The sequence below is a fragment of the Uloborus diversus genome, chromosome 2 (genome assembly GCF_026930045.1).
Source record: "Uloborus diversus isolate 005 chromosome 2, Udiv.v.3.1, whole genome shotgun sequence".
Lineage (NCBI taxonomy): Eukaryota > Metazoa > Arthropoda > Arachnida > Araneae > Uloboridae > Uloborus > Uloborus diversus.
In genome coordinates this window covers 154,933,246-154,959,396 of record NC_072732.1, presented here as the reverse complement: position 1 = coordinate 154,959,396, position 26,151 = coordinate 154,933,246, and positions in this window count along the sequence as shown.

Below are 26,151 nucleotides of genomic sequence, written 5' to 3'. Positions count from 1 at the left end.
AAGGGAATAATGTAGCCTCCTAGTTTTTTTTTATAATTGATTTTACGTGTCCCGTGCGAGACACACTTTTGGACACCAGCACTAAAATTCTCAATTATAGTAGTGAAACTTCTCTGGGAAGACCACTCCCCGTTCCTAAAAAACGTGGTCGTAAAAGGAGTTTGGCCGCTCTTAGAGGTTGTTTTCTAAGCAGTGGCGTAGCTACAGTTTCTGCCGCCCGGGGCGGTTCCTCTATTTGCCGCCCTTTCCCTGAAACATAACTGATACCATAGAAAATTATTGAACTTAAAACTTTGTTTAAGGTTAGGGGCAAAAATAAATAAATAATCCGTATTCCTCCTACAAAAACAGGGAGGGTCAAGTTCCTCTTTCGGAGAAATTTTCAATTTTTTTTTTCAAAAATTGCAATTAAGGGGGGTTGGGGGGGTCTCTTCCGAAACTTCTTCAAAACTTGCGTTAGTTTTAGCCTTTGGTGACGTTCGGAGATCGGGGGCTTATGCAGAATACTTTCCAATGTTCCAGTGCCTAAAATAACAATTTTAGTAGGGGACGTTGAGGAAATGAGGAACGTCGGGGGCTCGATGCGAAAGCATTTAGATTTTGAACTCTTTGATCTCTTTCTCTCTTCGATGGTGTTAGGAGAGCAAGGAGGGCTCGGGGTTCCCATTCGAAACATTTTTAATTTGAAATCTATTTTAAGCTGTCTTTTTGGGTATGTTAAGGTAATGGGGAAGCTTCGGACCTTTCTTTGAATATGTTTTAACACCGAAAGGGAGAAGGGCCTCAAAAACAGAATTATAGGATATTTTCGTGGATCTTAGGGGGTGGGGTGAGGTGATATAACGTCACCAAAATTGCTGTGAAGTCAGGTAAGCGATCCTGGAAAGACGAAGAAAGAAGGGTGGAGTAATCTCCCTACTGAAATTGAAATGCGTTGTACGCTATTTTTCAGAGGGGTACGCTATTTTTCAAATTTGTTGCTGTTTGGAAGATAACATAACGATAAACGTTACAAAGATATCAAGAATGCAGAATTCTTTCGTAAGTACTGCAACAATTAATTTTGTAAGTACAGTGCTGTGTTATAAGTTTCGCATTCAATTTTGTGTAAATTAATTCACTCACACCCCATAAGAGTAATTAAATGACCGACTACTGAACTCATACATGGCTGAGCGCTGGATTTCTATGGCTGACTACTGGAGCATATTCTCGTATTAATAATAGCTTGGTTTTTAAAATAAAAATGTTATTCTAGAAACAAGCTAGTGAAGCCATTATCAGAAAGGTATAGCCGCAACTTTTACAATGGTTTTGTTGTATTGATTGCTGAAATTTATAGATCAGTAAATATCAATAACCGATCTCTTAAATGGCCAACTTCTGGAGCTTCTACCCTATTTATAATAAATGTCAAACATGTTACCCCATTCCTCTGCTTGGTCTTTTCATAATTTCACCAGCACCTGTCCGCTTGAGAGCGTGGCGTTATTGTGGAAAATGCTATTTATAAAAATTCATATTTTTACACTATTTTTGACATTCCTCCACTTTTATCAAAGTTTCACACTTCAACTAACCCCCCCTCCCACTGCGTCACAAGCCAAACTGCTTTTCATATGCATACTTTTATTTAAAACACTAGGAGGCATTGCTCCCTGCTCGTTAACGCTCACCAACCTCCGAAGATTTAATAAGATTGCAAAGCAAAGATTTAAATCGTCAGTTAGAAATAAACAGATTAAAAACGCATTGAGTTCCCTTTGGATCAAAAAGCACCCCTTCACCGGGTTTCAAAATAATTTGTACCAACTTGCAGACCCGTAAGGGCTAAGGCGCTCCTGAGCATTGCAAAACTAGTTTTGTATATTCATGGTCTCAGTAATATATTATGCTCTTTAGCTCGGGGCTTGAATTGAGTTGAGCCTAAGATTTTCCGTTAAAATCAAAACTCTTAAAGTTTGTGAATAAGGGAAACAAGAAACATGCGAATCGAAAAGACATGACTATGGCAATGCCAAATAAAACATCAATAATTTTAATGGAGATGAGGATTATTTGAACTTATTTTTAACGGCTTGTAAATTTTTTCCTATGGAGATAGAAACTCAGTTTTTCGACCATAGGTCGAGTTAGATCTGGAGTAATAAAAGTCGCTCTTCTCAGTGGTGTCAAAAATAAAACAGTACTGATAGGCTTAGCTAAAATTTAGGCATTACTTTCTTCATTAAATCTAAAAAATTTCGAGCTAAAAACGGAAATTCCCTCCGTATTTAAGTTACAGCATTGAAACAAATTTCGTAGAACGCGGACTTTCTAACGATATGTAATAGTAATTCGCAACTCCAATGAACTATAGGGGGCACTGTAGCCACTTTCTAATGGCGGACGAAAAAGGTAAAATAAACGCACGTGGTAACGAAGAAAATGCAAATAAGCCTAGTAAATTTGGATCGTATGCATGATTTTTTGGCTTTATTCTTTTTAAATTATTTTTGAAAGTCTTGTTAATATTCTGACCCACGTAGAAAGAAATGAGAATTCAAGAAGCATTACTAAACGTTAGAAATTAATGCAAATTACGCAGTTCGTAGTTCTAAGCAGCCATTTTCACGATGTTGAATTCGATATTTATCAATTCTTGATAAAACTAAATAATAATTGTGGCCTGACAAGAATAACAATTAATGCTAGAAAATTTAATATGACATTACGAATTATTATCAAAACAAGATACTTCTTTGCCTTGCGTGGCTAGTGCTTATTGTTTTGTATTTGTAGCTGAGTTATTTTTCTCAAATTGCCGAATTTTCTAATTTTTGCGTTATGATTTAATTGTGTCATGCCATGCAATTCATCATCAACATTCTCCCGGATATCTCTCACGGAGTTTTCTTTTCAATTGATCTAACGCTATTTCTTTAAACTTATCGAATTCTGTAATCTTTCTACCATTTTATTTCACGCATGATAAAAAATAAATGTGGTTTAACTGACATTTGAAATCTCACCAAATGTTCTTCTTGCACAATACTAAAACAATAACCCTAAACTATAATCCCACTATTTTGGCGAGGAAAATTCTCAGCGTTAAACATTTTTTATTTCGTTTTACGATAATATATTCAAGAAAATATTTTGCATACTGCCCATTCCAACTAAATGCTGCAGTAAAATTAGGTAGGTTAAATTATTTTTAAACTAGGCGGAGATGAAAGCCCTAATTCTTCTGCTAATGTTATTAAATCCTTCTTTCGAACTTAAGATTAAAAAACCCATATTCTTACAAATTCACACAAAACAATTTTGAAAAAACTTACCTGGTATACCGTTATCCTGTTTCAAAAAAAAAAAAAAATTTGTTCGATAATTTGCATTTGTATTTCTGTTCCATGTGAATGAAACACAGAATATCACTTACTTCTCGTTTATTGTAAGTTCACACGAATAATACACGAGTTCAGTTCACACAGGGACCTCTGATCAAAACGAAGCATCTCGTACGCGCACAAACAATCAACTGAGAAAAAATGAAAAAACTCAACGTCCCTGCATGAACTGAAGCGCCCTCTAGAGCAGTGGACTGTATTGGAAAATAATTCTAAACAAATTGCATCGAACAAAAAATGCATCGAACAGAGCAAATGCGAAGTTTGTTAACTCAGTTTTCTTGTCTTTCGCCATTTAAAACAATCATCACACTTTTTAGAGGGTAATAATGAAAACTAACATTATTTTCAGAAGATCGAGAATACCTTTAAGGGATGAAACAATTTCTATTGCTGAAAGCAATCTAAGGGCCGTGGTAGCCTGATCGGTAGGGCATTGGACTCGGGGCCGGAGGGGCTCGGGTTCGATCCCCGCTGGTCGAAGACCCACCGTCGTCATTAAAGGGGACTGGGCGACGTTAAATATGCTCGTGGTCTCAATGTCCTCCAAGTGAAACGATACCTCTGGGGGTGCTAGTACCAGGTAGCTATTAGCTCTTGGACTAGTTCTAAATTCTCATTAACTGTTCGATCCGGTGATGGTGCTGCCATCTATCGGTATATAAAATAATGGAGGCAAGGCACTAGTATGCAGACCTCGACATAAATACAGTTGTAGTCAGTTGTGACTCTTGAATAGAATAGAATAGAAAGCAATCTAAGACACATCGAATGCTGCCTGTGTTTACGTCAACACTCACATTGAACGCAACGTGGCAATGATTTAGTTTTTTCGGAAGTTTTGTGAATCACTGCAAGGTAGCGTATTCGAGCGCTGGAGTTGCGAATATGTGCAAGCAATTTTTCACCCCTTAAATAGGCAATTTATGCGAAATTTCAAAATTTAAGCTTAAAAAATTAATTAGAGAAAAACTAATTCGATTCTAAAAAAAAAATAAAACCCCAGGTGCACACCCCCGGGGTTTGAAGTAATTTTGTACAAAATTAAAAACAAATTGTACAAAATTTGTTTGAAAATATTGTTTTGTTCTTTTGTTCATTATTTTCGAAAAATTATGATGTAATTTTCTATCTTTTGTTTTTGACTTTCTGGTTTACTATTTGCAGCGCCATCGATTGGAAAAATGTTCAACTAAAATTTGGAACTGGGGGGGGGGGGGGGATTTACCCGTCACATTAATTTTCTATAAGAATTATATTTTATTTACAGTTTTCCTGTTATGAATTTTTGGAAACAGTCGGTCTTTTTCAGGACACACTGTGGGTAATAATTATTCGTTTGTTGCTTTGAAAGTATTAATGTTACGATATTTCTCTTATTTAGGGTGACTGATTGTGAAAGGGACATCAAAGTTAGTACTTGGTGAGCTTTTCTAAGTGATACTGGTTACTGTGTAATCTCACTCTGAATCTGGACACTCAACTTTGAAGACAAGCAGTCATCAAAGTCGTGGTGAAAAACATTTGATGGTTTTCTTTGATGGAAACTCAACATGTGAAGACAAGCCGTTATACGTCGTCATTAGCTGGTGTTAAGGCGCTTAACACATGCACCTGCACTTATTTTTCGCTGATGAAACAAAAACATTATGTGAATCTCTCAAAGTTTTAATACATGTACTGAAAGTGCAATCTACACTGATTAGGGAAATACCCAGCACTGTGTTTCTGTCAGCGAACTTTGTTGCAAACTTTGAATTTATGACACGATTGTTACTTTAGTTTCAAATCGAGTCGAAATTCGTGTTACATAAAATTATGTTAATGGTTAAGAGAAATTTACGTTACTCTAATCTCTGTAAACATGTGATCTGTATTCTCTTTTGAAATAAAATTTAGATGCAATGGGGTACTGGGGCGGAGGAATGGGAGACCATTTTCCTTCATACTCTGGTAAGTAAAAGGTAAGTGATATTCAAGTCTCGTAAACCACTCGATAAAGTTAAGTGATTAAACTTCAGACTATTAATGTAAGATTTTGATGCAAAAACATATGAGTAAAATAGGATCTGTCTTATAATGCACATTTAAAAAAAATTTTTGAATTTTTTTTTGTAAGGGAACCCTTAAATTGTTTTCTTTTGATCAAAAACTATGTTACCGTTAAATGTTAACATAAAGGCTAAATGAAAGAGTTGATAGAATTTATGACCGAAAATTGTGCTGGCTTTTAACTGGTCCACGTTCAGTACAACGAAACTTCAACATATGGAACATGAAATTAAAATTAGGTGTAGAAAATAATAATGTGAATGTGATAAAAAAGTAGAAAAAGCAAACAACTCGCATAAAATATATCAAGACAGCAAATATTTATTCAATAAAATGACTTAATACATGTTATAAACATATTTCAAACACTCATTATTAGTAAGAATGTAATAAGTTTTTGAAAAGTATATCCATCAGCAATGTAAGCTAATTGCTCTGCAAATTCTAAATAGCAGTTGCATTCGATTAAAAGAAAGAGAAAGAACTACAAATAAAATTAACTTTAAAAGAAGCCAAGAACACAAAGAATATCTTTTTTAACCTTATCTTTTGCTTTATGTTAAAAGTGAATAAATTGGGAACAAGTATTTTGCATTTTCAAATATGCGTCATGTAAACATGAAGCGTCATGAAAACGTAAGGTTCGCAGTCATTCTATGATAGACATAATCAGTGACGTACCTAGCATGGGTAACAACCGGGATGGTAATTTGTGGTGTCACCCCCCCCCCCCACACACACACACAGAGACGCAAAAGAAAACAAAATTTTATGTAAGCATGAATTTCATGCAATTTTCAGGAACAATTTACATTTGTGTCATAACGAAACTTGAAGTGAGCTAATGTAGCTACAGACAAGAAATAAAGGTGGGGGTCCTGGGGGTTTACACTCCCCTCCCGGAAAATGTTCAAATTTGTAGACTTAAAAATGCATTTTAACTTCATATATATTTAAAAAACTTACAATTTCACTTAGGGTGTCACCAGCCAGACAGGTGACACACGGGGCTGACCCCCCCCCCCGTAGTGACGTTACTGATATAATGCAATAGAAAACTAATTCAGTAACCCCTAGTTATATCGTGTCACGATGTATCACTCATATGGATATATCCTGCTTTCCAATAGTTACCCGAATATTAAAAAGGTAAAGCATAATAATTATTATTTTGAAAGCAATCTGCTTTAAGCTTTAGAGAAATGAAATGGAATTACTTTATTTCTCGCGAAAATATTTTTACTCCAGCCTTTATAGTCCAGTCAATGAACACATTGTAGCGTGCATGGAATATGTGATAATTTTTGACTTCAGAATATTGTTAGGGGTTGTTAGTAAATAAACGAACTAAAAGTCCCTGTCCCTGGGGGGGGGGGGGGGAGAAATTTTTGGGTTTTTCAAGAAATCGTCGGAAACTGTGGAAAAAATGTGTTTAAAATAAAAATTAAAGCCAAATAAACTTACTATGAAACTGCTTCTACACATATTTGTCAAAATTGCAAAACATTTCTAGGTATATGTTATGAAAACTCGACGATTTTCGAAGAAATTCTCTCTTTTTGTCAAACATTTACTCTTAGTACCTCCCAATATCAATATGCATAAAAATTGTCAATGACCAAGTTGTAGATCATAAAATTGCCTTCAATTTGATATGCTGCTTTGTAGCATTTTATTCAACCAATCAAAAATTATAGGATTTCAAATCCGCACCTTCATGGCAAAAATGAAACGCCATTCATAAACACTAAACTGACTCGAACAGTCCAGTCAATGAATACATTATAGCGTGCATGGAATATGTGATAATTTTCACTTCAGAAATTTTTTAGGGTTAGTTAGTAGGTAAACATATTGAAAGTCCCCGCCCCTGAGAGGTGAGTTAAAGGTAGAAGCGGGCAGGGGTTGCAAATTTTGGGTTTTTCCATAAAATCTCGAAAAAAAGAGAAAGTTATGTTCCAAATAAAAATGGAAGCTGACTAAATTTTCTATGAAATTGTTTTTATACATATTTGTCAAATATCAAGTTGTTTTCGATGTATACGTTATTGAAAATCGTTAACTTTTGAAAAAAAAAAAAATTTCAACTGGCTCTTTTTCTCCCAGAGTGCCAAAGCCAAATATGCACTCAAGGGATCGGTAACAGGCCGCAATCATGCGACATGTCCACTGACGATTTTTTTCGTTACGAAAATTCATCGACTGAACACTTAAACTACGGGTTTAAACCTGCGACTAAAGGCTTATGAAGCCAGTGTCTAACCACTACGACATCCAGCAAACAAGCTATCAAAAGTTATGAATTTCTAACATGTACACTGAATGTCGGTGTTCTTTTTGAATTGAGTATGGTGACACTACTATTATAATTAACATTTTAACAATAGGAATTAGATATTGGCAATTGACGAAAAATAATCTGTTGCAATATTCTTTTTATTATATCATTACTAATCACGTTTTAAAAATATTTTACAAATGAATACGGAATGACAGTAATTAAAAAATTAAAATATAACTTTGCAAGGTGACATCTTGGTATTCTTGAGGCGGAAATGTCGAGGCTTATTCATGCTCATCGGCATTGGAAACGGTGTCCACAGAGATTAGCAGTGTATTGATGTCATCGTCGTCGCTTTCGTCATGAATACATATTTTGGCGCCGTTGTTGCAATGCAGGCACGCGACAGAGCAGCTTAGCGATGCTTTTCTACAACTGCCTCTGCCGCTGTCACATTTTTTCGTGCATCGACAAAAAATCATTTTTAAGATTTCGTCAGGAGCAGCATCCAACTCTGAGAGTTCTGGAACTAGTTGATCATGCTTCTTTTCCATTTTGATTTAAATCCACCTCAAGATGAAATCACCCAATTAAAAGTCCAAACTATAAAAGTGGTTACCGCTTACCTTTACCGGAAAAAAAACGTAAATCAATTATCCATTAAACAGCATTCATTATCTTTTTTTTTAATACATGGGTATGAAATAAAATTTAGTTTAAACTATTTATTAACAAAAGCTTCAAACAATTCAACGTGTTTCTTCCGAAAACTTAGCAGGAAAAAATATCTACAAACCAAAATGATTCTCATACTCACAGATCAGTAGCGGATTATGGAAGAGTAAGGGGGGGGGGGCTCCCCCTCCCCCCCAAAAAAAAGAATAAATTAATTCATTAATTATTTTTAATTGACTTCTGTATAACATAATTTTTTTTTGATTAAAAAGACCACCAAACATACACAGCATATTTTGAATAAAAGCATTTTTACTCACTTCGAATTCAAGTGAACGTAATACCACGATTTGTCCATTAATTCTTCTTTGATGGAATCAATATTTTTTTTAAAAAATATGTAGACGTTCTTAAAACAGTCGTTTCTATCAAGAAGCTATTTTCAAAATAATAGATTTCTTTTTCAGCTCATAAAAATGCAAAATGAAAGAACTCACATGGTAGTTTCTTTGTAAAACAATTATTTAATAGAAACAGCAGGTAGTTTCAAAATGTCGCCTCAACTGCATCATGGCTTTAAAAACAAATCTGTAACTGCTTTGAAATTCGCAAAGAAATAGTTTTTGCCGACCCGGATCTGAAAATTTTGGGCCCTCCTGCAAAAAAATCAGCAATGCCCATAATAGCCTACGGGATTGCTCACCTCCCCCTCCTCCCCCCCCTGCTTTAATATTTCTACCTCCTAGATAGTTATGTGGGCTTTTTAAACTCGATTTTATGAATTATGTCAGCAAAGAAACAAGTCTCCCATAAATTAACATTGCTCCCCTCTCCCGAAATTCAAAAATTCTTGTAATTTCAATGTCGGCTCCTATTAGTTAAGATTCGCTTTTGTTCTTGATGCGTAGTATGCGTTTAATTTTCCTGAATTTTTTACTAAAACATTACAAAAATATTTAAATCCTTTAAAATTTGTGTGAAGATTTCTTTTATTTTTTGATTTTTTCTTGGTTTCTTGGGCCGTCGGCCTTTTAGTGTTGTGGGGCCCCACAACACTAATTATCCAGTATACGGAACACAGAATTTTTTTTCGAGAGGGGCTCGTTATCGCTCTTTTCGAACATTGCCCTAGCACACACACACATTTTTTAATGCTCCCCGCTGTTTTTATTTTAATTTTTTATTATCTTTAATTCACCTGGTAACAGGAGAGTGGCCCTTTAAATGAGATGTAGAACATGCATAATTTCAGGGTTTCCTTGGGTTTCTCCACCGGGAAAATTTTCGAAAAAGATATAAAAATCTGTATTTTGAGGCCTTATATGGTGGTAATTGAGACTACAAATATGAAGAAAAATAGGCAAACAAAACCTTTTAAAAGTTATGCACACAACAATAATTGATCACAAAAATGCGAGAATCGTCTTTTTGCATTTTTTAGGCAGGAAGGAGCTGAATTAGACGCATCTTGGTAATCAGACACTTATTGCCTAATCGGAAACTAGGGGCTCGACCCTTGAGGAGTCCCGAAATTGGCGTACTGTAAGTTTTATAAGAGTTTTTGGGGGAGGAGGGGAAGTCTACCAAACTGACCGAGCACCTGCCTTGGTCCTGGACGGCTTTGAATTGAATTGGGAAAGAGAGCAGGAAGCCCTAATAAGTGTCGAAATTTTAAGTATGCTTTGCAGCTAATGAGAACTAATTGCTTATTCTGCATTTCTTCAAATTTTCACTCGCTTAATAGTTACCCAGTTAAGACTTTAAAAAATCCTTTCTTCCGTTTTACGTTGCAAAACGATTCTGGGGAGTGGTCCCCCCCCCCCCCCCTGTGGATACGTCCCTAGTCTGCGGGTACGTAGATCCAGGTCAGAGTTTCTGAATTCTTCAATAAAACTTATGTGTTATGATGTTATGATTTTCCTAATTACATGACATTTTACAGCTAAAATAAAAATTAATTAATAAAAACTCAAATGAGGTATGGGTTTATTTAATAGCCTTGCCCTCGTGTTATAATCAGTATGACAATGTTCCTAATTAAAACCGTTCATTTTATAATATCTAGTGATGTTATATTGGGTTTAGTATTTAATTCGTTTCAGGGGTGCCCATCCCCCCCCCAAGTTCAATGACACAAATCCCCCCCCCTTATTTTTCTCAATCCTCTTTCCATTTTTAAAAATTTTTCATTTGTTTTTGCTCTTTTTTTATTGTATTTATTTTTTTAATTTATTTAATTTATTTAATTTTAATTGCTATTTTGATTATTTTATCAGAAAAGTTCTGTGCTACGCCAATGACATACATACACACACGCACACTAAATAAATAAATGAAATAAATTATAAACAGAATGAAATGAAATAATTTAAATTAAAAATTAATCGATACATTTAAATAAAAAAAATAATCATTAAAAATTAATCAAATTCAAAAAAATAAATAAAAACATTAAAACAATCCCCCCCCCCCAAAAATAAAACTTTTGATTACGCAACTTGTGCCATTATCCTCTCCTGTGGGCACCCCTGATTCGCTTGAAATGTTAAAGATGTTTTACGTCCACATTCAAAGCATATTAGTGTATAATATTTATGTACCTAAAAGTAGACGAAAAGGCCCTAAGTGATCCTAAAAGAAACATTTAAAAATAAAGTCATGAAAACTTTGTTATGAAACATTGTATGCCGGGGGGGGGGGGGGTGCGCTATTTAATTTCCAGACCCCTCCAAAAGTTTTTTCTGTATCCGCCCCTGTCACAGATGAACCGTTTTCTCTGAGGTTTTAACATTTTGATGCTTGTATAAGAGCAGTTATATGCACTACAAGTTGGCATTGGTTGTTATAAAAAAAACTATACGCATCCGATTTAAAATCCAACACTGGAACCACATTGAACAATGCAACAATGAACAACAAAAGAGCCCTCGCCAAAAGGCATCTTCGCCAAATATCTGCCAAACTAGCGATAACGTAGCCACGCTAGGAGCTGGAACCACACCCGAAACTCTCTCCATGAAGGCGGCGAACGGCTTCCCCCGGCTAAGGGGAAGTGAGCTATCCAGAAATTCTAGTTCAGATCAGTGTTCTTTTCCCAACCCCATTTCGTCGACTCGCCATTGGACGCTTCCCCTAGCCACAGGTGTACTTGGTGGTATCAAAGATAGTAAAAGTAGAAGATTGGACACTGCGTGAGTGTATTGCCGAGAAAACAACGACTTCTAATAATGATGGTATGACACAAAAGCTAACATACAGGGAAAGTGAGCACGCGTTTGGCGCCAATGTTGAATTGGAGTTTCTCGGAATTGGCTCAGAAGTTGCTTGGGTTGCTATAGCTTTTGACTCGGAATTCCAAGAAAAAAGAGGGACGCAAGGTTTGTTGAGGGGAACACATGACCACAGAAACGGAGGGTGGGACCGTGTCTTTGATCTTTCAGTTTCGCCGCTCGTGGCTAAAGGAGGGGAGAAATGGCCGTGTCTGACGTCATCCTGGAAGCACTGACTTGCGTATTTCCATAGCTCAATACTGGTTTGCATCTTCAATTTTAATTTTTCTGCTCGCACTGTTTATCGCACGGGCTCCCCTTGCCCGTGCCCTGGGCATGACATTTCCAAGAAACAGGAGAATTTTTTATACTTTATTTAAATTATTTTTCAAAAACTATCCCAGTGCTTTGAAATAAATTCTTTAATTCTTAGTATTCCCTCCTATATTTTTTTCCCTTTTTCGTTCGGTGAGGGGGGGGTGTGTAGTTTATAATGAATTTAAAACACAGAAGCAAAAATAAAATAACTAATGACGAAAATTAAGAGCAGCTGCAACATAGGTTTTGGTATATTGGAAAAAAAGGGGTCAGACAGTGATAGGGGCGGACGGGCCCGCCGACCGATGCGCCTTCAATGTACCTTGGTTATTATTATTTTCTTTTTTGCAATCTCAAATTTGTATGACTTCGTTTTTTTTTCATTCATTCTTTTTTTTTATTTTTTGCACCCCTTCAATCCTGAGCCTCTTTTTTTTTTTTTCCTTTCTTCCTCAAACCTAAACTCAGTTTTTCTTTCATCCCTTGAACCTGTGTACCTTCGGTTTATTTATTTTATTTTACTTAATTTTTTACGGACTAAAACCTGTGCGCTTTAGGGGTGTCCCCCCCCCTTAAACCTGTGGACTTTCGAGGTTTTTTTTTTTTTTTGAAACCTTTGGGAGTCAAGGTTGGTTCTACCTTGGGGAATCCTGTCCGCCCCTGAATAGTTATGGATTTCAGAGTGGTTTTTTAAAAAATACCTATGAATTTGAAATGTTATGCACTTTTTTGTTATTTCATAATCAATGATGTTTATTGATAGAAATTATTTAAGAATGTTAATTAATTGGAGATTAATAAAAAAAAAATGCATATATTTGATGACTTGTGCATCTTTTCATTTCAATTCGTATTAATTCGTATCGCTTCATAATTATTTCCGTTTTATAGTTGTGTACCTGAGTGGTTATTCTTTATTTTTTTTCGAGTTTAAAATCTTCTTATGAAACATACTTACCTGTAAACAAGAAGCAAAATATTTAACAAAAATTGCTTAACATAGGTTCGAAATTTCTTCAATTGAGCATCAAGTCGAAAACATGAAAGGGTTGGCGGTACATCTCTTTGATGTTCAATTTCGTATAACGCATATTTTTCCATCTAGAGTTGCGCATATATTCTACAAATGCAATTATTTCAGTATATGTATTTATTATAGCTTATTTCATTTATTTGAATCGTAAACATCAGGAATTACATAGTTGATCATACTTTGAATGTTCATCAGTGGTATCCATTTGAAAAGTCATGGCCAATAGTTCTTGGAAATATCAGTTTAAAGTAAAGGTTTGATCTTAAAAATATTTCATAGGATAATTTTTTTGAGGGTTTATTAAAGAAACGTTAGGTACCAACCAGCTTCTGATATTCCGTACTTATTCCTCTATAGTTATTTTAATATTCTGCAAAAATAATATTTTAATATATGTATTTATTGTAGTCATTTATGTACACAGCTATTTGCATTTTGAATCAACATAGTAGTTACAAAATCTTTCCATTATACACGAGTAACAGTACTTGGGAAATATCTGCTTGTAATAACAGTAATTGCTTTAAAAATGCTTCATGAGATATTTAATTACTTTCATAAAAGACGTATAAATGAAGTATTACCATGTGGTAATCAGTTTCTGAGTATTTGTATTTTTCCCTCTATGCTGTTGTATATATTTTATAAATGTAAATATATAACTATTTTGAACTAATATAGTTGCTATATATTATTAAATTCAATCATTATTCATTGAAAAATTCGTTTTTTACTTCTTAGAATTAATATTAATTTATTATATTATTAATATTAATAATGATTCTTTCTCTCTTCTACAATTTTTTGAAGATAAACTTTAAATAAATGAATAACAGTACTTTCTCTTCCAAATCAGGAAAAGTTTTTTTGTAGCAGTTTACGAATTTAATGACTCAAATAGATTACCATTTTCTTCTAATAAAATTATTTTAAGTTGTAGTCAAACTTGGTTTAGTTTCATAATAATTATCGTTTGAAATCACTCATGATCAAGTTTTGTTCTTCCATTTTATTCGAATTCAAAACGATTCTCGTAAAATATGGGTGAGAAACTAGTATCAAAGAAGGTAAATTAAGACACGAAGACTTAATTCTTTTTTTTCAAATTATGCTTTTATGTCCAAAAATAGGAGCGAAGCAATGCCATTTCCTATTGAAATCGTCTTAAAGTGCTCCGCGAGTGCTTCCGGAGCTACGTCACCAATTTCATCCCCCCACAACCTGTTTCGGGAGAAACGACGGGATACTAATTACCACCCCGATGTCCGATCAATGATAGCAAGATAGTTTGTGATCGTTCTCTATTCCTGGCTTTTTTTCTGAAGAATGGATGCCAGATGTGTGCAGCGGGCATTTGCTTTGTTGAAATCCAACTGTGCAGTTAAATTGCGTTTGGAAGAAAAGTACACTTGCGGAATTGATGGACTTTTTACTCACAACCATATTTCACTTCTATCTTTTCTTCTAATATTATACATAAATAGTCCAAAAAATAAACATATTTAATTTTTCAACATTTTTATCGGATGGTTGTGAAAGCACATTCACCTCCCCCCTTAGCCCTTAATTAACCGTTGTGCAATGCATGCTGTAACTTTTTAGTTGATGAATTTGACTCCCATCTGCTCACTTTAATGCCTGTAAAAGAAGCGTTCCCGAAACTAAAACATAAAGCTGACGCGGAAACTATGACTTTTTCCAGTATTTTATTATTTATAGTCATGACAAAGCGAGTACTTGTTTCTGATGAGATGAATTGAAAGAAATAATATAATAACAAAAAAAAAAAAAAAAAAAACGACTCACGGAATGCAAATGTCACAAGAATATCTGAATTTGGGAAATTAAATTGCAACCATCTGATCAACTTTTTGCATTAGTGTTTGTGAAAATTCAAATTAAAGCGAAACATAACGAGCTGAGAAATTACTATAAATTAAAGAAAAAGATTAATACAACAATGACTAGTGATACACAGGAAATAATTGCAGAGTTTTAACTTTAATAATTTGTTGCCTGGGACATACATTTAAAAATCTAATTTTAAAAAAAAATAGATTTTGAATTCCAACAAATCATACAAAATTTATAAATAGGTAAACATTTACATGAAAAAAAAAAGTTTTTTCTCAAAAAATCTGACGTGATACATAATAATCTTTCAATCAATAAACATAATTGAAAAGTAATTTCAATTACAAAACGGTTTTCAAAAGTAAAAGAAGCTGCAAACAGTCAGTAAAAATTATGCAACTACTGGTGAACAGCAAAAGTTGACTTTTATTCAGCTTTGTCTTGTGTGTGTGTGTTGAAATTTTTTTTAATGAATTTTTTATTTTTTTATGGTAAATTATAATTTTTAATTCAATTTTTGAATTTTTGTGTACATGCAGTAGAAAAACACGTGAAGAATGAATATATATATATATATATATATATATATATTCATTCATATACGAGTATACGAGTATATATTTAAAGTCACAATTCCTTCCGAACAGCAAATAGCCGCTGAACATTTTAGTCATTGGAGTCCGTTTCATTAATTTCTTGTTGTATATTGGCACTTTTAATTAAATTGCAATTGAAATGAATCTAGCAGCAGATCCTATGCCCAATATTGTAGAATGAAGAACTTTGCTTTTATATAAATTGAGCAGTAGTATTCCTTAACGCCATATCCAAATGTATACCATAAAAATTCCTGGTATATAATTCTCCATAACAAAAGGATTTTACTCGTATGCTTTTGAAAAAAATCTTGTGATTCTCACAAAAGTGATTTATGTTAAAACTTTATTTAAAGTACATTCATATGAATACGAACTGAAATAAGATTAATTTTGATTATTGGCTCAATATGTAGTTCCAGAAAAATTCTTTAACCATTATTTTCTTGTAGCCCAATAGTTACTTCAATTAAAATGACATAACGAATCTCTCTCACCTAAGGAATCTTTGTCTAAGGAATGCCTAAGGAATCATTTATGTTGTAAGTGAGAAATACGCAATGAAAAAATAATCTAAATTTAGAACAGCAATCTTAGGAGATTCTCCTCAAATATTTTGATTATTAGCTCAATATGTAGTTGAAGAGAAATTATTCCACCATTATTTGCTTGTAGCCCTATAGTTACGTTGAGAGAAACTTCATAAAAGAAACCAGGTCCGGATATATAAGTTTTGGGTCCCCCTACAACAAAGTATGTAGGGCCCTTTCCCAGAGGTTTCTCTTCTCTTTTTTTTTTTTTTTTTTTTTCAATTTTTCGTTTCAATTTCTTAGGTAGTTGGGTTGAAAGTCTAAAAATTTCCAAATATAAGAAATCATAATAATAATAAAAATGCATTGAACTTTTTCAGAAATCACATTTCATTCAAAATTAACGGATGAATGATGAGTAGAATAATTTGGATAATTTTTGAAACGTTGAACAAAGAAAGCTACGTGCTAATTTTTTAAACAGATAGAAACATTTCGCATGTGTTTTTGTTAAACAGAAAGAATAATATGGATTGCATTATATTTTTGAATGTTTAATATTTTTGATGTTTTGTAAGAAAAATAAACCGCATTTGATTTGTAAGAAGTTAATTTTTCTAATTATAGTAAATGTAATAAGGTATGAATTAGAAATTTTATTAAGTACTAAAATTTTTAGAGCATGTTCATACATGAAACATTTGCTTGATTCAAGTTGATGACTACTGAAATTTCCAGAGGCGATTACTGTGGTCATTTAGCGAGAAACATTTTGAAGTAATGTACAAAATAAAAGAGTGTTAAGACTCCCCCCTTACCCCACCACCATTTTGAATTTTGTAATAAAAGTGGACATTGTTATTAATGCAGTACTTCTGCTTAATACTGTTATTAGTATTTAAATTATTGATCGCTAAATAAATGTGTATAAAATGAACACAAAGATTACAAAACATTATTTAAGTTTTCAAATAGTTTTGGGGGTAATGCTAATGCAACTACTTAATAATGAAAAATTCGAAACCGAACAGAAAAATATTGTCAAAACAACAAATTCGGCCTTCCAATTAAAACATTACATTTATTTGCATTATTAAAGGCTGTGAATTTAACAGATTTGCATTTCGTAACGTTTAAATTAATTAGAGCATGAATAAAATATCCCACCACTTTAAATTTTTTCTAATGGAGTTAAGCCTATCGAACTGAGTCAATCATAAAAATTAGCCAATAATAAAGATTTTCTTTGTCGTTATTTAATGTTTTAAAATCAATATTTTAAGACCGCTAAAATCTTCATTCCCGTGACATTTTCCTTAAATCTTAGAACGCTTTCAGTAAAATTTAACCATTTGATTCACTCTGTTTTGGAACATTCAAATGAAAGTATTAAATTACCCGATTTATTTTACTCTTTACTTATTACAAACTAGGTAGGGTGTCCGAGAGAAACGGAAAACATCGGATAGCGGTCAACAGAAAGAGCTTTGGAACCTCTCCGTTTAGTTACAACTTGAGTTACCCGTTTGTGGCAGAGAAAGCAACGTGCAGGGGCACGCAAGATGATTTTCTTCTGCTTCTCTTATGTTCTTTATTTTGCTCTTCTATCTTTTAAGGTTAGAATTACTGCGTGAAGGAAAAAGTGTGCATTAAAAATTTTTATTTATCGAACAGATTCTTTTCTGCTCAATAATGATTAAAAATGAGTAAGTTATGATATAGTGCTTTCAGTTGGTTGTGATTAGCATTCAATCAGCAATAGGTTTAAAAGAGTCTTGAGTATTTGAAATTTTAAACTCTTTTGCTTATAATATTCAATTTTATCTCTCTCACACTGTCTTTTTCTTTTTTATCCGCTACTTCTCGACCTAAAAAATTAATTTGAAAAATAAATAAATAAATAAATAAATGAAATAAAAAAATAATTTAACAAGACAAAGATATTAGTGTACAAACACGATATCGAATGCATAAGTATATGAAATGAACGGTTTTATCTCAAGATCTTTCTATTTTGATTCTTTGAAATCAGATTTTATGGTAATATATAATTTTTAATTTAATGTTTGTGATAAGCTGATTTGTAGGTTTCGTACATGCAGTAGAAAAACAGTGAAGAATGGGGGAAAAATACGAAATTAATAAAGTCACAATTCCTTCCGAACAGCAAATAGCCGCTGAACATTTTAGTCCTTAGTTTCCGTTTCATTGATTTCTTGTTTTATACGGGCACTTTCAATTAACTCTTCATAAATTGCGCTTAAAATGAATCAGCAGCAGACTCGATGCTTAGTACTGTAGAATGGAGAACTTAGCTTTTATAATTTCACGTTTCATTCAAAACTAACGGATGAATTATGATTAGAATAAAATGGGTAATTTTTGAAGCTTTGAACAAAGAAAGGTACGTGATAATATTTTAAACAGAAACATTTGGCATATGTTTCTGTTAAAAAGAAAGAATAATATGAATGGCACATATATTTTTGATGTTTTCTAAGAAAACGAGCTAACTGCATTTTAATTTGTAAATATTCAAATTTTCCATTTTTCCAAAAAAAAAAAAAACTTTTTGACAGCAAAACACCTCTAAATTTCCGAAATTTATCAAAATTTCCCAACCCTCTTTCCGTTTTTTTATTTTTAAGCGTTTTTCTTTTAGTTTATTTATTTATTTATTTAATAATGTTTTTTATTTATTTATTTATTTTTAATAGTTATTATTATTATTATTTTACTAGAAAAGTTCTGTTCCAATGACAGACCACATACACACACAAACTGATTAAATAAATGAAATAAAATGTAAACAGAATAAAATAAAAGTAAATATTTCAAATTAAAAAAAATAAGGAATTTTTTAAATTTATCTATTTGAAGAAATAAATTTAGGAATCTCCCCCTCCCCCCCCGAAAATTTTTTTCCATGGCGGAATTCGCGCCATAATTCCCCCCCCCCCCCCAAATCCCCGGTGGGCACCCTGTTGTTCAGAATGAAAAAAGTAATAAGTTTATGATAATGTCAATCTGTGATAAAATCTCATTGTAAGTCAAACTTGAAATGCGTTAAATTAGTTGCAGCTTTTCCAACTTTAAGCAGCATATTGTAATAAAAATAACGCTCTAATAGCAAATTATAGCAACCGAATTCGCTGGTTTATTTCAATAATTAATATTCTTAAGCATCTAAGACTTTTAGTTTATAGCTTTTTCACATTCGCGAACAGATGAGACAGTAGATATTTTCGGAATCTTATTTTACAAACAGCTACTCTCTTGTGCTTGACGACACCCCGCTGGCGACCCTCCCTCCGAAAAACGGCTTCAGGCTTAATTACTTTCACCACCTCCAAAGACGCGGACGACACAGCGTAGCGAAAAGAGCAGCGCTTCCGTATTGGCGACGTATTGCCTCTACGACACCTAAACGCGACTTTCGCCAAAATTTTCACGCCAATCTTCTCCTAAATGTTGGCTTTTTTGTCATAATGTTCGTAACCAGTCTTCTCCGAGAAAAATAGCATAGGATTATGCTACAGTGTCCCGTCTGGATCCTCTTAAGTCTGTGGGGTCATCATGATTCTTCCGAGAATCACGTGATCAAGGGACATCGTGTCTCCCTCTTCTCGGGCAGCAGTGATATAACAATGCGAAGCGTCGTTAAAAGTCTAGGATTGTCTGAAGATTTTCATTATACTTATGGGAGAAATCTCTATATGTGTGAAAGTGAGATTTTCTAGCGAAAGAAGATTTGATGAATTTTATTAAAAAATAAAGACATAGTGAGTAACAGAAATCTTTCTTTCTGCTAAAGGCAAAAAAAGTCCCCATGCAGAGTCGAAATTAAGAATATTTTAAGCAATTTACTATAGATACCGAGCATTATATTAAATCGCTAAAAACAAGCGATGGAAAACTAGTTATAGTATGTCCGCGAAAACCTGGATTTTTAGGTTTCCTAATTTCTATGAAAAGTGTGCTGGGAACATATAAAAATTATGTAGGTGCCTGAATTCCAGTTTTAAACTGCGTAATGACTTATAAGCTTACTCAGGATCACCTTGAAACTTTTTTCAGTGCGATCAGGTTGTGAGGGGGGATTCAACAATAATCGTCGGATAATTTCGAACAGTGAAAAAAAGATTATTCATTCATAGGGAAATTAAAGAGTCCAGTTCTTCAAATTGCGCTGATTTTGACAACCTTCAAATGCTATGATTAAATTTTAAGCGTAACGAAAATGCTTTGAAAGAAAGCCTTTTCTTCCGATTCCTTTGACGAATATTTGGAAAATTCAGAAATCATCTCAATTAACACGACGCAGTACATTAATGATGTTTCTTACTACGCTGGATTTTTTTGTCCGGGAAGTGCACTCTGTTGTGAATTGCGACGACTGCAACGCAGTCTTAACTACAACAAATCAAAAAATAGATCTAATAAAATTTAAGAATTTTGAGACACATTTAAGTATGATAACTTATTGCAAGATTTTGCAGCCATTGAAATATGTACATTTATGAAGAACAACTGAGCGAGAATGTGAAAAAGTTTTGGGAGTAAAACACAAAAATATAATGTTACTCATGATACCACAAAAGTTATGCGAAAAAATTTCAAATTCCGTTTTTCTAAGTTTAAATAAGCATATGTTGGAAACAGAAGCAGCAGATTTTCTCAATAAAAAGTTTATAAAATTAATCGTTACTAAATATTTAAGCGTTAGAATGTATCGCGCAGTCAATTCAAACAATGAAAATAATTCACAAAGACCAATAAGTAGGAAAGTAACAAAATTAATGTTGTTAAGGGACAATAATCACTAGTTTTCTTCACCCTCGAGTTTAAATTGTCAAAATTATCATAGTCTGTGGGACGAAAAAAAAAAAGAAGAAAAGAAAAATTAGGGAGGGAGCGGATGTCAAATGACCATTCATGTAGTTTATAATTGCAAATAATTTATTTTCTGAGTACTTTAAAAAAAAAACACTGAAGTTGCAGTTAGGAACAAACCAAAGGTTTGTTCCTAATCCGTTCTATATTGGTTTGGCTAATATAGTGTTGATGCGAAATGCATGCGAATATTAGAATATTATTTAATTGAGTTGATATTCGATACTATTTACATTTGTATTTCTAATTGGTTTATGGTTTTAGATCGGGTTTTATGTTAAATTGTTGCACTGGTTTCAAAAGTTGTGGGAAAAAGCACGCATTGAAACTATTTATCTGTATTTGAAAAATTTGATTGAAATAAAAGAAAATTTATAAGGTCAATTTTTGTTTAAGATTTTTGAAGACGTCTTTTTCTACTCAGTAAAGCACTTGAAAAAAGGTTTAAATAGCTTGTGCGCCTGCTTCAAAAGTTATGATGGGAAAATATCTTTCTAATGGACCATTCCATGAAAAAGCTGTCATTTTGTCCCGCATTTCATTAAAAAGTAATAACTTAAAAAGGTCACAAAGAATATTTTTTTTAAAAGTACAACAAATACATTTGCGATTTCTTAATGAAAAAAACAATTGTTACCTTTTTTAATTATTACTTTTAGTGAAAAATATGAGGTGTTACGTGAGGGACAGAGTGTTCCGTTTTTCTTTCATAATGGATAAAATGCTTTAATTTAACCCATGCTTAAAGGGGGATTTAACCCATGCTTAAAGCATTTAACCCATGGGTTAAATGCTTTAATTTCCCTTAATTGTGCAAATGATCGCGGCGCAAAGTGATTCTCTTCGATAAGGGAAACAGTTTCTTGTGAGGGGAGTCCCTTGATCACGTGATGTCCAACGGGGGATGTTGACGCGCGCTCTGAGGAGAAAAGTGGGGAGAAGGCACATCTATTCTATTTTAAGATCTATGTATGTAACATGTATAAACTTCAAACATTTAAGCCATTACAAACTCTAACTAAAATTACGTTGATTTCATATTGAAGAAACAAAACTTAAAGGGCTATTTATTCCAAAGCGTCGTATAGGATCATACAAAACAAAAGAAATAAATATTTCAAATGCTACAAAACGATGCGTATTTTGGTGGCAAAAAAAAAGTAAAAAAATCGTGTGCTTGTCAGAGAACAAAAGGCAGACAATCCAAATAGCTGTTCCATTCTCAACAAGTTGTCCACGTTGTCGTCAAAGATCTGCTAAGAAGTCGTGACGGAAAATCAGTATATGCTTTTGTGAAAGTTGAACGGCGTACAGTACAATGCTTATCCGAAATGAGCATTCGTATGATTTTTTACACTCGTCTCTTGTTTAATGCTTTTAGACAAGCCATTCAACGCCGGATGCGCAGGTGATGAAAACAAATAACGTTAACCTTGTGAACACAGAACTACTGTTCAACAAAATACTTTAAAATTTAAGACTTGTATCACATCTAGGATGTTAAATGAAAGTTGGAGAAATCATACAAGATACATATTGATGTCGTTTGCTTAAATGCAACACTATTGGCGTTGATTACGTATGTGCTGTGTATTATTACGCAAACTGGCGTGGACGAAAATTTTGCATTTCTTCTTGAAGAGGTTTTTGATACTATGCAGTAGAAAATCAAGAATCCGAAATGATTGGGATCATAGGTAGTTTAAATCTTCAAATTATTTGAGTTTAGAGTATTATATTGTAACGGATCCGCTGCGACTTCCAACTTTCTTGAAAGGACGACACAGTTCTTGATAAAAACACAGGAGCTTTATTTAGACTATGTACAGGAGAAATCGTTAACAACTGCTAAATTTCATCAGCAATTAAACAAGTATCACTCAACACCGTAAACTCAACGGTTACACACGTGTTTACTTCCAAATACGAAAACAACACAGCGAAATGCCTCGCAATAAACAGAAATAATACACTCTCAGTACGAATTCTCAATCGAAACTCACTTTTTATCACGCGGGACGCTTTTATAAACATCGATAGAAATCTCTCAAATATTCCACAAGATTCCAAACGCTTCTGGAAAATAGTAGACCGATATCAAATTTTATCAATGACCAAAAAAATAGGGGGATCGTATACTTTAGCCGAATGTATGGGGTTGTATATTCATTACGGGAAACTATTTACAGGTTACGTTACTACAATAATTACTATTTAAAGAATTTGTAACATTGCCCCCTTCCTAAGGACTGCACGTCCCGGGCAGTACAATCCCCAGAGAGGGTGCCAAACTTCTATCACAAGTTCACAAATACACACATTAAATAATAACCAATAACGCATAGGAAACACAATAATAACAAGAAATATTACTAAACATTAAAAGCAAAAAAATTATCTACAACTTTTATGTTATCAACCATGGTTGTTTAGGTAATACTCATGAACTATGGCCATAGAATGGGGCTAACCGATCATAATGTACAACCCTAGGTTTTGCATTAGGTGATTTTTGGATCCTCACTACGACGTCATTCAGTCGGTTAAGGACTTTATAGGGTCCATCCCAATGCGACTGCAATTTGGGTGAAAGACCTTTCCGTCGGATGGGATTCCATAACCAAACCTTGTCGCTTTCGCTGAATTCATGTCCAGTAGACCTTGTGTCGTATCGGGTCTTCATCTTCTCCGCCGCGATGTTGATTCGCTCTCGTGCGAAGTTATGAACGTCTTCCAACCGGGCCTGGAGATCCTAGATGTACTCCTCAGGCGATGAAGGCGCATCCGGAGGACGACCGAAGACGAGATCACAAGGTAGCCGAAGCTCTCGTCCGAAGAGCATCTGAGATGGGGCAAATCCGGTAGTCTCGTGGACAGCACTGCGGTAGGCCAGCAGGAACAAAGGTAGCTTCTTGTCCCAATCCTGTTGATTTCTGGAGACCATAAGCGAGAGATTATTTAGGATTGTGCGGTTAAATCTCTCCACCATGCCGTCTGATTGTGGGTGTAGTGGTGTTGTCCTAGTTTTCTCAATTCCGAGAATTTGACATAGGCCCTTAAACACAGCAGAGATGAAATTCCTCCCTTGATCGGAATGGATCTGCAAAGGTGTTCCATATCTCGAGATTCAATGCTGGACTAGAGTCTCTGCTACGGTGGTAGCCTCTTGATCTGGAATGGGATACGCTTCCGGCCATTTGGTGAAGTAGTCGATGGAAACAAGAATGTATTTGTTCCCATCAGCAGTTCTTGGTAGAGGACCCAGGATGTCGATCCCAATTCGTTCGAAAGGAGCTCCAACGTTGTACAGATGTAGCTTTCCTCTGCTTCTCTTCTTCGGTCCTTTACGAGCAGCACAGGCGTCACAAGAATGGCACCACTTCTCCACGTCATCCTTCGCCTTGCTCCAGAAGAAGCGCTCCCAAACTTTATTGAAGGTTTTCAAGACACCAAAATGTCCTCCAGTCGCACTACTATGTATTTCTTTCAGAACATCTGAAATCCTTGATCGGGGAAGTAGTAACTGTCACCTAGATGTTTTGCCTTCGTCAGATTCCCATTTTCGGTGTAGCACGCCGTTCCGTAAATGGAGCGAGTTCCATAAAGCCCAGTATCTTTTTGTTGCAGGACTGAAGATGGAAACGTCCTGCCAGCTACGTCGCCGACTGTCACTCTCCATGAACTCCAAAATTGGTTTTATGTCGGCGTCTTCAAGTTGATCTTTTCGAACTTGGTCGTCACTCCATGGATCAGGTTCTGATGTTGTTGGAGTCACTGTCACCTGATAGGCAGTAGGGCTAGTCGTTCCATACTGTTTCTCGATTCGGAAACAATAATTGCAGTTCTCAGGACAGGGTCTCCTTGATAAAGCGTCGGCAATACCGTGAGACAACCCTTTTCGGTGTTTGATCTCCATGTCATATTCCTGGAGTCGCTGTATCCACCTGGCTATCTGGCCTTCCGGATTTTTGAAGTTCAAAAGCCAAGTTAACGAGGCATGATCTGTCCGAAGCAGAAATTTTCGGCCGTAGAGGTAATGATGGAAGTGTTCTACAGCTTTCACTATGGCCAGTAACTCCTTTCTGGTGACGCAGTAATTTCGCTCTGACTTTGATAAGTATTTGCTCCAGTAAGCGATGATATGTTCATTGCCGTCAATTTCTTGGGATAAAACAGCTCCGATGCCCTCGTTGCTCGCATCAGTGTCCAGGATAAAGGATTTTTTCAGGCTGAGGATAGGCGAGGATAGGCGTTGATGTTAAAGCCTCCTTCAGTCGTAGAAATGCATCTTCGCATTCTTTGGACCATTCAAACTTTTGCTTGCTCTCCGTCAGCTTATGCAAAGGTCGTGCAATGTTGGAAAAACCCTTCACAAACTTCCTAGTACGTGCAGAGCCCCAGGAAACTTCGCAGCTGATGGATGTTTTCGGGACGACTCTTACTCTTGACCGCAGATACCTTTTCTGGATCGGTTTGTACACCTTCAGAAGAGATGATGTGACCGAGGTAGTTCACTTCCCGGCGGAACAAATTACATTTGGACGGGCTTAACTTCAGATTGATTTCCTTAAGCTTTTGCAGCACCTTCCTAAGATTTGCCAGATGTTCTTCGAAACTGCGTCCCACGATGATGATATCATCTAAGTAGACCAGACAGGATTCGTAGGAAAGTAATCTTAACACTGTCTCCATAAGACGCTCGAACGTAGCTGGTGCATTACAGAGGCCGAAGGGCATCACTTTAAACTGCCATAAGCCTTGTCCAGTTGTAAACGCTGTCTTCTCTCGGTCATCAAGGTGTATCTCAACCTGCCAGTAGCCGCTCTTCAAGTCCAGGGTCGAAAACCACTTGTGTCCGGAAAGAGTGTCTAAGGTGTCGTCTATCCGTGGAAGAGGGTAACTGTCTTTCTTGGTGATTTCATTCAGCCGTCGGTAATCGACACAAAATCTGGTGGAGCCATCTTTCTTTCGGACCAAGACGATGGGAGAGGCCCAAGGACTGGATGACGGTTCGATTACATCATTCTCCTTCATCTCTTTCAGGAGGGTCTCAACCTCTTCCTTCTTGGCGAACGGTAGTCGTCTTGGATGCTGTTTAATAGGGAAGTGTTCTCCTATGTAGATCCTATGCTGCGTTAAATTCGTACGGCCAACATCCTCCGATGTAGATGAAAACAGATGCTTGAAGTCATCCACCAATTGTTCCGCAGCAGTTCTTTGATCTTTCGATAAGGGTGCACTCCCAATTAACTTCGATGTCA